Here is a 13,585-nt window from a genome sequence, read left to right as displayed (position 1 = left end):
CTCTATTTCCCTCAACAATGATTTTGCTTCTAAAATAAGTGTTCCTGATTACATCCACATCTATAATCGTGTTTCAGAACTCAAGACTAGTAACAACGGTCTCAAGCGCAAGATCAAGAAGGCGAGGAAAGCAGCTGATTCAGGTAACTCTTATCCTTCTCCTGATAATTCTTTTGAAAATATGTACAAGAATTCAGTTATAGGCCAGGAGAGTAAAAGGAAGTGTGTCAATACTACTGATGAACTTCATGTTCATCAACATACAACTTGACTATTTCCTTATGGGTATCCTCTCTATGGACCAGTGAGAAGATACACATAACGCTCGAGAAGATACCTTCTTGACTAATGGTCTGTGTTGTATTGTGATGACATTGTTTTTTTTTCTTTTTGTATGTTTCTCCGAACAGTTCTTTTTTTAAATGCCTTCTTAATATACACTAGTTTTTCTTCCTAGAATGGCAGTCAAGTCTCTTTGTATCAAAGATTCCTGTCATCGACTCAAAACTTGTTTGCTCCATAGGTTAACCGACACCTCCTTGGGTCTTAACTATTAATCTGTGCACATGGTCCGTTACCAAGCGTATGCAAGAAACCCTAGGTTTCTCTTGTGGAATTTATCCTTTAAATATGTATCAAGTTTTTGATATATATGTTGGTACGGTAATGCCAAGAGATCTTTTGGGTGTGATTGAGCAAGTGCACGATGGAAGGAAGCAAAAAGGAAGACAACTTTGATGATGTAACCTTTGAACTTGGTGATGATCCCATCCCTGTTATTTTCTTTAAAGCAATTGATCATGAAAAAGATCTTATAATCCAGATGTCTCTTCAATTGGTTGGAATTCTTCTTCAAGATTTTGAGGTTGTGCGTGAACATCTTGAGATTGCATCAAGGAACCTAGTGTTTTTGAAGGATGAGCTAAAGAAATAAACTGATGAAATCGCCCTTGTCCGTTCCATGGTTGCTGATCTCGTCTGAGTTGTTTTTGATTTATTTTTTCTAGGAAACTTCTTATGAGAATTTATTTCTTGTGTTTTTAGAAGGATTACTAGGGTTTGGAATAGCCATTATTGTGAGTACACATAGCTATGTCCAACGTTTTCATCTTCATGTTTTGAGATTTATTTTTTATTTAAGTTCTAAGTTTTTGGAAGATGATTTTGCAATTTTAATCTTTATGATTTTATATATTGCAAATTGTTATGGGATATGTTGTTTACGTCTGTGAACCTGTGACTGTCCCATACTTGTTCAAAAGTTATCTCTATTATGTCGGTATGAAAGTATTGATTAAATATAGAATGAACTTTTGACAAACAAAAGTTAAAGCCTTTTATGTCAATCGGGCTCGCAGATTTCTATTTGTTGATTGCAGATTGAATTAAGAGTTAGAGATATTAAACTCTTTGATATACTTTTCTCTAGATTGAGTTTGACTGTCTAGTTGATTCTCTAGAAAGTATATTGGAGTAAGTCCTCTCAGATTTCCAAATGAATTGTTGGGTGTGGTTGTTAGACCCACGCATTTTCAAGCTTGCCCAACCAATCTAGCACATGAGAAGTTCGGAATTAGAAGAGAAAAAATCTTAATAATAAAACAACAATTCTGGATTCAGATCTTGAAATCATAACACAAAAAAATAAGATCGAAAAAAAATATAAGTTAAAGAAACTCTATCCTGGGTAATAGTATATTAAGAAGGTAATATAGTATAACGAATATTACAATTGATATTTACAATTGTAAAATTTTCCCCTGTCAATGGATCCCTCCTCTTAAAAAAATATAGGGATAATTGGACTTTGGTTTTGTCCAATACTAGACTTTGTTCTAACATTTTGTCCAACGTTAGTGCTTGATGCCTGGACTAGACGTTGACCGTCATTGACTGTTTATGACCAGACTTTAATTAATTTCATAAAACAAAAATACTGTAAAATTATGAGTTTACAACACTACCCCTCAGGTACGTCTAGGATCCGAGGGTTACAGTCTAAGGACTTGATTCTACGGTCTTGAGTAATCCATTCTCTTTTCATATCTATGGATCGCTTATGCGCACCAGATTTTTCACTTCTCCTTTTTTCTTTCTCTCTTCTCTTAATCTCTCTGCTACTGCTATTTCCATATCCTCTGTAATTTCCCTGTTGTGCTGTATATTTTTTTCCTTTTTTTTTCTTTTTGAAACCCATCACGTAAATGAATAAGGATTTGATTTACGGACAAGTGGTGGAGAAAACTATTGTTGCAGAGAGTTAAAATCTTGGGTTTGATTTTGATGAAAAAAGAAGGCAAAGGGAGGTTATGTGATTTACTGTTGTTGCAGAAATGATTAGGGTTTTGATGTCTTGAATTCATCTTTGGGTTTAAATTTGAGCTCATGACTTAATCGATTCAATAGGGGATTCAGTTGAGATTCAATAGGGTAATCAATTGAGATTCATCACCGAATCGATTTAATTTGAGTTGATGACATAATCGATTAAATTAGGGTTTCAATTGTGATAAGAACCTTGTCAGATTCTTATCAAAAGAGCAACCGAGAACTTTACCGTAAAAAAAAGTTTATCAAATAAATTAGCAAAATTCTTTTCTACTTCATTCAGTTTTTCTCATGAAATATATAAAGGACCTAACTTCTAAACATAAACTCAATTAAAGAAGGAAACTATTCCTATCGTAAGAAACTAGAAAACTTTCAATGAAATAAACATCCGTTTTTTAAACTAACGGAGATCTAAACTAAAAAACTAACTGACTTCCATAGAATTTCAGCCCTTTGCCACTGCATTGTTTTCTGAATGTTCTGGAGGTTCTATCGTTCCTGCCCCCTTAACACGTCCTTGTCCTCAAGGGCTATCATTAACAGTAATACTACTTGTTCTTCGTCAACTTCAATTGGCAGCCCCTTTGATACTTCAGTGTTTGGTGTTACAACCTTCTTTAAGTTGGAAACATGGAAGATGGGATGAATTTTAAATTCTTCTGGCAAGTCCAAGCGGTAAGCAACCTTTCCAACACGTTGCAGAATCTTGTATGGGCCGAAGATGAAAAAGCGAGGGTCTAAAAACCTCACCCAATATTTCGATTAGCAATATGTGCGGACTAACTCCAATATACATTTTAGAGAATCAACTAGACAGTCAGACTCAATCTAGATAAAACTATATCAAAGAGTTAATATCTCAATCTCTCGATTTGATCTTTACTCAAGCAAATGGAAATTTGCGAGTCTTTATCAAATTCTAGAGAGATAAACTTGGATGGTGCCAAAGACCAATATCCGAGTGTCAATCAATTTAAATCAACAACCAAAGGTTAGATATTCTAATTGATTGATCCTAACGCACAAACTGTGATATTTCAATTATATAACAAAATATAATGCGAAATAGAAATAACACAGACACCAGAAATTTTGTTAACGAGGAAAACGAAATGCAGAAAAACCCCGAGACCTAGTCCAGATTGAACACCACACTATATTAAGCCGCTACAGACACTAGCCTACTACAAACTAACTTTGGTCTGGACTGTAGTTGAACCCTAATTAATATCACACTGATTCAAGGTACAGTTGCGCTCCTTACGTCTCTGATCCCAGCAGGATACTACGCACTTGATTCCCTTAGATGATCTCACCCACAACCAAGAGTTGTTACGACCCAAAGTCGAAGACTTTAATAAACAAATCTGTATCACACAGAAAAGTCTATGATGATAGATAAATCTGTCTCCCACAAATAAACCTAAGAGTTTTGTTTTGTATTTTGATAAAATCAAGGTGAACAGAAACCAATTAATAACCCGGACTTATATTCCCGAAGAACAACCTAGAATTATCTATCACCTCACAATAATCTAAATCGTATGGTAGCGAAACTAGATACTGCGGATTCACAAACGATGAGACGAAGATGTTTGTGATTTCTTTTTATCTTGCCCTATCGGAGATATAATCTCAAGTCAATTACTCAATTGAACTCGTACGATAGAAAATGGCAAGATCAGATCGCTCAACTACAAAAGAAGTAGTTTCGTATGGCTTCACAATTCCAATGAAGTCTTTCAGTCGTTAACCTACAGGGTCTCGAGAAGAAACCTAAGGTTAAAGGAGAATCGACTCTAGATAAACCAACTAGTATCACACAGGAGGTGTGGGGATTAGTTTTTCCAGTTGCTAGATGTCTCCTTTATATAGTTTTCAAATCAGGGTTTGCAATCCAAGTTACCTAGGTAACAAAGCATTCAATATTCACCGTTAGATGAAAAACCTGATTTAACCAAGCTAATATCTTTCAACCGTTAGATCGAAACTTAGCTTGTCACACACAAATGAAATGTATTTATTTTAGGTTTGAGTAACCGTACCTAACGTGTACACTTAGTTGGTTCACAAATAGTTAACCAATGGTTAGCCATATGAGTACTTCCATATTAACCATATTCATCTTCTTCACATAACTAGTTCAAATGACTCATAAAAACTAGTTGAAGAATTGTTCAATTGCTTAGATCTTTATAAATAGACACAATTGAAACAAAATCGATTTGATTCACTTGAATCAATTCATGAACAATATAGCCACGGTTTGCAAAGATTGCATTCCTTATTGATTTATTGTTTAAGTTCATGAATCTTCCGATTTGAGAAATATAACCAGCTTGTGTACGCGTACCGGTACTACCGGAATTGAGTTTAGAAACTCAGCAGAAATTTTTGGTCGAAAACTTCCGTGGGTACGCGTACGGGTATGCGTAGCCAAGGTGACTGGTTTAACAAGTTTTCAAACTTACAAACTCAGCATAAATTTTCGGTTCGAAAACTTCCACTGGTACGCGTACCCAACCTGTCTCCTTCACCAATACCGTATGCACACACTTGGTTTCCGGCACATGGATTTATACACTAATGTGCGAACACACTATATATGCTTATATCCATAGTTGGTTACGTAATCTCAACTCTACATTTCAATCATTGAAACATTCTTCTATAATGTTATAACAATCGTTATTCACGACTATCGTCATCAAAGCTATTTTCAAGATTGAAACGTCATCATGACTTTCGTCACGGATTAAAAAAAATGGTTAAAGCGAAAGCTTACCAACACATATTTCGAGAAAAAGATAGGCGAGTAAACTCGGCTCGAAATAGCAAATGTGTATGTATGAAAACTATCATACTTATACGACTTTGTCTCAAGAGTAGGAGATAGAGTAGATAGACTTTTGAGTGATAGATAAGTTCAAGTTTCCACATACCTTTTAGTCGAATGAAGTTTCACTGGTTCCTTGAGTAGTTCTTCGTCTTCATAAGATAATCGTCATGGAGTCTGGAGCTCAACTACACTAACCTGTCCTAAACCGAGACTTAGCTATAAGTAGTCTAGAAATCAAGACATATAGTTTTTACAATTAAACTTGACAAACATGCTTGATATAGCAACGCATGCGAGTTCGACCGAGCAATGCTCTAACAATCTCCCCTTTTGTCAATTTTAGCGGCAAAACTATCAATACATATGGATTACAAAATAAATAAAACTTTGTAGCTTCTCGTCCACATGCTTGATCTCCTTGGTGCTTCAACATAACTCGAAAACTTCTCCTTTTCCAAGTACTCCCATGATTTCATAGATGTTCAAATCAGCATCATAGTTGTTGAAGATCCATAGCCATAACAATGAGAAAACAAAATCTCTCGATCATTGTTATACAGTGTCATAGTATTATTACACAGTATCAAATTTCTTATATCATAACTTCGACAACATTACTATGGTGATATGTATCACTCCCCCTTAGTCAATACTTTCATCTCAACATGAAAACCACTCCTCTTTACATAATGATCCGTAAAACACGTAAACCATATGTATTTGTAGTGTGAACTACATATTAATTCTCCTCCTTTTTGTCAATAAAATTGGCAAAGGTACGAAAACGGGATCCTAATGAAATTTCCACGGAGATGCTTCAAGACCAAAGAAAAGTACATATCAACTTATTTAGATGCAATCATAAAGCCGAAGCTTAATGCATTCATCAAGGAGTTTATAAAGATACAAGATAACCCCTAAAATATTCCACAGCCGCACTCCCCACAAAGATATAGAAATTAAGCGCAAGTTCAAAAGAACTCTCCCCCATTTGATGTCATTCCCGAAAGAACAACAAGAGAGACCTTAATTTTACAAGAAAATAAGGATTTCTTTGGACACCAAAAACCATAAGGAAATGATTTTGTATCCAAAAATTCTCAATCAAACTAATCACAAGCGAACCCATGATTAATCTAATCGGAATACACAACCAAATTAATCAAAAACGAATCTATGATTTGTTTAGTTGGAAAATCTCACATAAGAAAACTTATGGAGTCGCACAGTATATACATAAAATATGTATCAGGGAAGATCAATACTGCGGAATATACAAAGATTCATTCTATCTTCATCATTGTTTGCACAATGACATACAATAGACATAATCTTTGTAAACAAAAGATTTTAACCTATCTTCCATCAAAGAATTTACATAATAGGCTTAACTTTTGTTTGTCAAAAGTTCATCGATCTTGTATCAATACATGCATATCGACATATGAAAGAGATAACTTTTGACATTGTATGGGACAATAATAGTTCACGGACGCAAACACACATATCCCATAACACATTGCAATATATAAAACCATAAAGATTCATACTGCAAACATCATCTTCCAAATCACTTTAGATTTTAAATAAATAAATCTAAAAACATTGCAAGATGAAAACGTTGGACATAGCTATGTGTACTCACAATAATGGATATTCCAAACCCTAGTTATCTTTCTTAAACAAAAACAAGAATAAAAATTCTCTTAAGAAGTTTCCTAGAAAAGAAGAAAATCAATTTTCTTTGATGATTTCATACCTTTGAAATGTTCCATCAAAAAAAGTATCACTGATATCCTTGATTTTCTTGACCGTAGAAACACCATGTTCATGAGTTAGAACATTAATTTTTCGGTCAACGATGCGGGCAAGGTGCCTGGATTTGACGTAATCAAGGATGACTTTCTTCTGGTTCCTCATCAGGATGTTTTGATTATCAAGAATCTTTGCTTGTTTATCAATAAGCTGGTTCATCTGCAACTGAAGGTTAGCAAGCTCGTTCTTTACTTCATTCTGAACGAGAATTAAATCCTTGACAAATTCTCATGTCCAAGAGTTATACTCTTTTCTTTTAAGCATCTTTTTCAGAATTAGATCTTGAGCTGAATCACATCATTTAATTTGAAGTCTTCTTCCATCACAGTGTTCACTTCTACTTGAGGCTCAACAGAGGTTCCTATAAAAATAATTTTCTGGGAAGGGGATAAACACATACTAGAAGTATATATATATATGTGTTATCAATCAAGAGAGAAACACCTTTAAGTGAAAACCCTATAGTTTCCTATAGAAGACTTGGACGTTCGTGAGCTTGAAACGGATACCAGAAGATCAGAAAGGACCCAAGAGTAAATACATACTGTTTTTCACAATGTCTCTTTCAAACTGGACTCAATGTCTGACCAGACTAGATAGAGCAAAAAAAGATACATTAGATTCAGAGAGAATAATAAACAGAAATCTCAACCTGTAAAACAGACATCAGATTCAGAACAGATGATAATCGACCTAAGACTTGAGCATCTCACAAAAAACATCCTTGTGATTCTCAAGTTAGACATAAGGATGACAATACCTAAAGTTAGGTAGTAGGATGAGATATAATCTCACCATGAGTGTTGAGAGACGATTTGGGAATACCACCTGACAGCATGACTTTTGTAATTCTTACTTCTTTTTGACTGTTTTCAACTCCATATCAAGTTTTTACAGCCCTTTTTGAGAGTCCATTAAATGGAACTTCTTGATAACTAAGTCTAGGACCTCTAGAGATTGGTTCTAGATGATTTAATGAGATGGGTCTACACCTTCCAGACTTAGAATTACCAGTCGTGTTCTCATAGACACTGGGAAACTGTCTTTTTGTGGTGTAGTTTTCACCATGAGAATAAACACGATCCCTGTAAAGATTCTGAAATGAGTGATCATTAAAAATATTTTTATGAGAGTTCTGGTTTTCCATGGGAGTGAAATCCATTGTCGATGTCGTCAGATGATTAACTCGGTTGACGGTAAATAGAAGAAGATTTCGAAGATCAGAGATCTGTTTCTTCCTATCAAAATAATGTTTAGCACTATGATTCCTTTTCCCACAGAAGGAACAGTTTCGTGGAAGAGAATTTTTGAAAGACATCTGTTTCAAACCCATGTCCCGTTTGGAAGCCTGCCGTTTATTTTTTGCAAAAATTTCCTTTGGTGAGTTTTTCTTCATGACAAGTAACTTACATTAATTGAAAACCAGCACGTGATATAGAAGAATTTCTCACTGCAGTGTTTTCCTTAGTTAAGGAGATTGACTGTTGTTGGGCAAGGTGAAGAGATGCAGTAATGTTCTCTGTTTCAACATGAAGGTTGTTTAGATTTGATGAATGTGTCTCAATCAAACGTTTTGCTCTAATTGTCCCTTCTTTAACAGTATTCTCAAGGATACTAATCTTCTCTTGTTGAAGCATATTCTCCTGAGTGAGTTTTTTAATATTGTTAGAGAAGGACTCAATGATTTTATAGAGTTCACGTTCTCGACCAAGAGACTTTTCAAATTCATCCAAGAGTTGAGCATGATTGCGAAAATCAATCGTCTCAGTTGGATTTTCTTTATTTCTGGTGACATTCCTTTCTACTTCTGACATCCTGTCAATTGTCTCATTTCTTTCTCGGGAGTATTGGAAGTCATAGACTATGCGCGGATAGGACTTTGTCCACAAAATCAGATTGCTACAACATACAGACTTTTGAGGTCTTGAATGTGTTTGCATGCTCTGATACCAATTGAAAAAGCGGGGATCTAACAACCTCACCCAATATTTCGATTAGCAATCTGTATGGACTAACTCCAATATACTTTCTAGGGAATCAACTAGACAATCAGACTCAATCTAAATAAAAGTATATCAAAGAGTTAATATCTCAATCTCTCGATTTGATCTTTACTCAAGCAAATGAAAATCTGTGAGTCTTTATCAAATACTAGAGAGATAAACTTGGATGGTATCAAAGACCAATATCTAAGTGTCAATCAATTTAAATCAACAACCAAAGGTTGGATATTCTAATTGATTGATCCTAACGCATAACATGTGATATTTCAATTATATAACAAAATATAATGCGGAATAGAAATCACACAGAAACCAGAAATTTTGTTAACGAGGAAACCGCAAATGCAGAAAACCCCGGGACCTAGTCCAGATTGAACACCACACTGTATTAAGCCGCTACAGACACTAGCCTACTACAAACTAACTTCGGTCTGGACTGTAGTTGAACCCTAATCAATATTACACTGATTCAAGGTATAGTTACGCTCCTTACGTCTCTGATCCCAGCAGGATATTACGCACTCGATTCCCTTAGCTGATCTCACCCACAACCAAGAGTTGCTACGACCCAAAGTCGAAGACTTTAATAAACAAATCTGTATCACACAGAAAAGTCTATGATGATAGATAAATCTATCTCCCACAGATAAACCTAAGAGTTTTGTTTCGTCTTTTGATAAAATCAAGGTGAACAGAATCCAATTGATAAGCCGGACTTATATTCCCGAAGAACAACCTATAATTATCAATCACCTCACAATAATCTAAATTGTATGGTAGCGAAACTAGATATTGCGGAATCACAAACGATGAGAGGAAAATGTTTGTGATTTCTTTTTATCTTGCCCTATTGGAGATATAATCTCAAGTCAATTACTCAATTGAACCCGTACGATAGAAAATGGAAAGATCAGATCGCTCAACTACAAGAGAAGTAGTTTCGTCTGGCTAGATGTCTCTTTTATATAGTTTTCAAATCACGGTTTGCAATCCAAGTTACCTTGGTAATAAAGCATTCAATATTCACTGTTAGATGAAAAACCTGATTTAACCAAGCTAATATCTTTCAACCGTTAGATCGAAACTTAGCTTGTCACACACAAATGAAATGTATTTCATTTAGGTTTGAGTAATCGTACCTAAACGTGTACACTTAGTTGGTTCACAAATAGTTAACCAATGGTTAGCCATATGAGTACTCCATATTAACCATATTCATCTTCTTCACATAACTAGTTCAAATGACTCATAAGAACTAGTTGAAGAGTTGTTCAATTGCTTAGATATTTATAAATAGACACAATTGAAACAAAATCGGTTTGATTCACTTGAATAAATTCATGAACAATATAGCCATGGTTTGTAAAGATTGCATTCCTTATTGATTTATTGTTTAAGTTCATGAATCTTCCGATTTGAGAAATATAACCAGCTTGGGTACGCGTACGGGTACGTGTACCATAGCTATCGGAATTGAGTTTAGAAACTCAGCATAAATTTTCGGTCGAAAACTTCCGTGGGTACGCGTACCCAAGGTGACTGGTTTAACAAGTTTGCAAACTTACAAACTCAGCATAAATTTTCGGTTCGAAAACTTCCGCTGATACGCATACGGGTACGCGTACCCAACTTGTCTCTTTCACCAATACCGTATGCACACATATGCATGCACTTAGTTTCCGGCACATGGATTTATACACTAATGTGCGAACACACTATATATGCTTATATCCATAGTTGGTTACGTAATCTCAACTCTAAATTTCATTCATTGAAACATTCTTATATAATGTTATAACAATCGTTATTCACGACTATCGTCATCAAATCTATTTTCAAGATTGAAACGTCATCATGACTTTCGTCACGGGTTAAGACGAAAAGTGGTTAAAGCGAAAGCTTACCAATACATATTTTGAGAAAAAGATAGGCGAGTAAACTCGGCTTGAAATATCAAATGTGTTTGTATGAAAACTATCATACTTATACGACTTTGTCTCAAGAGTAGGAGATAGAGTAGATAGACTTTTGAGTGATAGATAAGTTCAAGTCTACACATACCTTTTGGTCGGATGAAGTTCCACTGGTTCTTTGACTAGTTCTTCTTCTTCGTAAGATGATCGCCATGAAGTCTGGAGCTCAACTACACTAAACTGTCCTAAACCGAGACTTAGCTATAAGTAGTCTAGAAATCAAGATATATAATTTTGACAACTAAACTTGACAAACATGCTTGAGATAGCAACGCATGCGAGTTCGATAATAAGCACGTATGTGCTACATTTTATACCCGTATTTATATTAACTAGGACTCGATATTTTAATTAATAACATTATTTTAATGTTTTTGTAGAAAGTAAAAACGAATTCAATCATCCGGAAAGAAAACGGCTAAACGCCAAGCAAAATGGTGTTTGCAATGAAAAGCTGCATATCACGACACCTGCAGCAGCACCCTATACCAGCCAAGTTGATTATTTTTGCGGTACAACCCAACCCACTTTATGGCTAGACTAGAAGATGGTGCAGTGGATATTTATTTACCAAGAAGTAAAGAAATATGCACGTGAGATGTTGAAGTCCAGGAAGTATCTGAGTGGTGGCTTCGTTATAACCACAATTCTGGGTGGTGTTTCTTACGTATTGAACAACATATTGTTCTCTTTCGAAACGAGAAGAAATTCTCATTTCCCTGTTAAATGAGACAGAGATAAAGGAGACAGCTCGAAGTTTAACAATAAATAGAGGTTGCTGTAGCTGGCATGAACGATGAAGTTTCGTCTACTTATTTGATATATCATGCTGGGTTAAATCTTTTGATGGGATATGCTTAGAATAGTCGGGTATTATTTGTGAACCTATAATTAGTTTCGTATAACTTTCTCGCTAACGCAATTTGATGGTGCATGCTTTGGTTCAATCTTTTGATGTTCCATGCTTAGGGTGTCCCAGTGATATTTGCGATTCTAATACGTATAATAGGTGATGTCGATAGAACGAACGATAAATAATTCATGGATTATATTTCATTTCAGTAATTGAGTAGAAGTTGTGGTGCATACTATAAACCCTGGTTACCGACTTTTCCATTGGATTCGTTTAGTTTGTTTAATTTATTTTCTTTGTTTTTACAATTCTAAAAATATCAAAAACATCTTTTGTTGGTTAATCGATTAAGAATATTGGTTACAGTATTTTCATCGCTCCTTGTGGGAACGGCCCGTACTTTCCTTTGTCTACTAGTTGGACACCGTGCGATTGCGGTTATACATATAGGGTTCTTCCAGAATCCTATCAATTTTTGGCGCCGCTGCCGGGGAGCAGTTGTGGAATATTGTAATTAGTATTTTTTTTTTATTTTTTAAATACTTAGGTGTTTATTAAAAAAAAAAATTGTACAGTATTTTTATTTTTTAGGGTTTCTTTTTCCTTTTGACTTGTTTTGTGCTTCAGAATTTTATTTCAGGAGCGTTTTTGAGAACGATGAGTGCTTTGCGCGAGACTTCGTCTATGACGCTTGGGGAATACATGTATGGGTCACGGTATAAGGAAGTTCTTGCTTATAATCGTCTCAGGTATGGAACTTGGAATCCACGTAATTTCTCTATGGGTGGTTATTCAGATGAGTATCAACCCCAATACCATGAGCGTGAAAAGGAAATTGATACTAGAAGTGATTTTAGGAATTATCATACCGATATAATATCTGAATCTATTGTATCTTACACAACTCATGATCTAACTGATTATTTGTCTATTCAAAAGGACGAGAGTTGTGTTAGAGATGCCATTTATTCAGATAATGATGATTTAGAAGAACATATTTATACAGAAGATACTATTGTTGAGTCTGATGACTTAGAGACAGTAGACGTGCATAATGAGATATTTTCTAATCATTCAAATAATGAGTTTCCTATAAGTCACTTAGTTGCAGATAGTGATGAGGCGATTATTCATGATAATGTTGCTCCATTGCCCTCTTGTTTTTCTGACCCATCTTGTGATTTTCTGATTGCTGATGTGGATGTGGAGGCAATTGGTACTGATCAGGTAACTACTGATTTTGAAACAATCTCAGTTTGTTTAGCCCACTTTGCAGATTCCGATGATCCTATGCTTATTGACATCGTCAATGCATTGCGGTCTCCAATGGATAATCAAGGTAACTCAACAACGGAAGTTATTTTCGCGGACTTAGAACCAGATTTAGGAGTTGTTGATTTTGATAAACTTGAACCATTGGATACAAGTTTAAACCATTGTGTTGAGTTTGATAAATCGGTACCTTTTTGCATTGTCAATACATTGCTTCCTATGATCTCTAGTGAAGATAATGTGTCGACCGGATGTATTTCAGCTGATTTAGAACCTGATTTAGAGTGTGTTTCTCGAATAGAAACTAATATGGATTCTATGTCGGTTGTCCATGTGAGTGATTTATTTATCTCGACTAAGGATTGTTTTCTATTAGGAATGGACTTACACATCTTTTTGGAGATTTATAGTGTTTGTAGGTTCATATTCGTAGCTGAACTGATTTGTTGGATTGATCCCCAACTTTTCAGACTTTATATATATGCTTTGCAGGGATACA

The sequence above is a fragment of the Papaver somniferum genome, chromosome 3 (genome assembly GCF_003573695.1).
Source record: "Papaver somniferum cultivar HN1 chromosome 3, ASM357369v1, whole genome shotgun sequence".
Classification (NCBI taxonomy): domain Eukaryota; kingdom Viridiplantae; phylum Streptophyta; class Magnoliopsida; order Ranunculales; family Papaveraceae; genus Papaver; species Papaver somniferum.
This window is presented reverse-complemented; position numbering follows the sequence as displayed.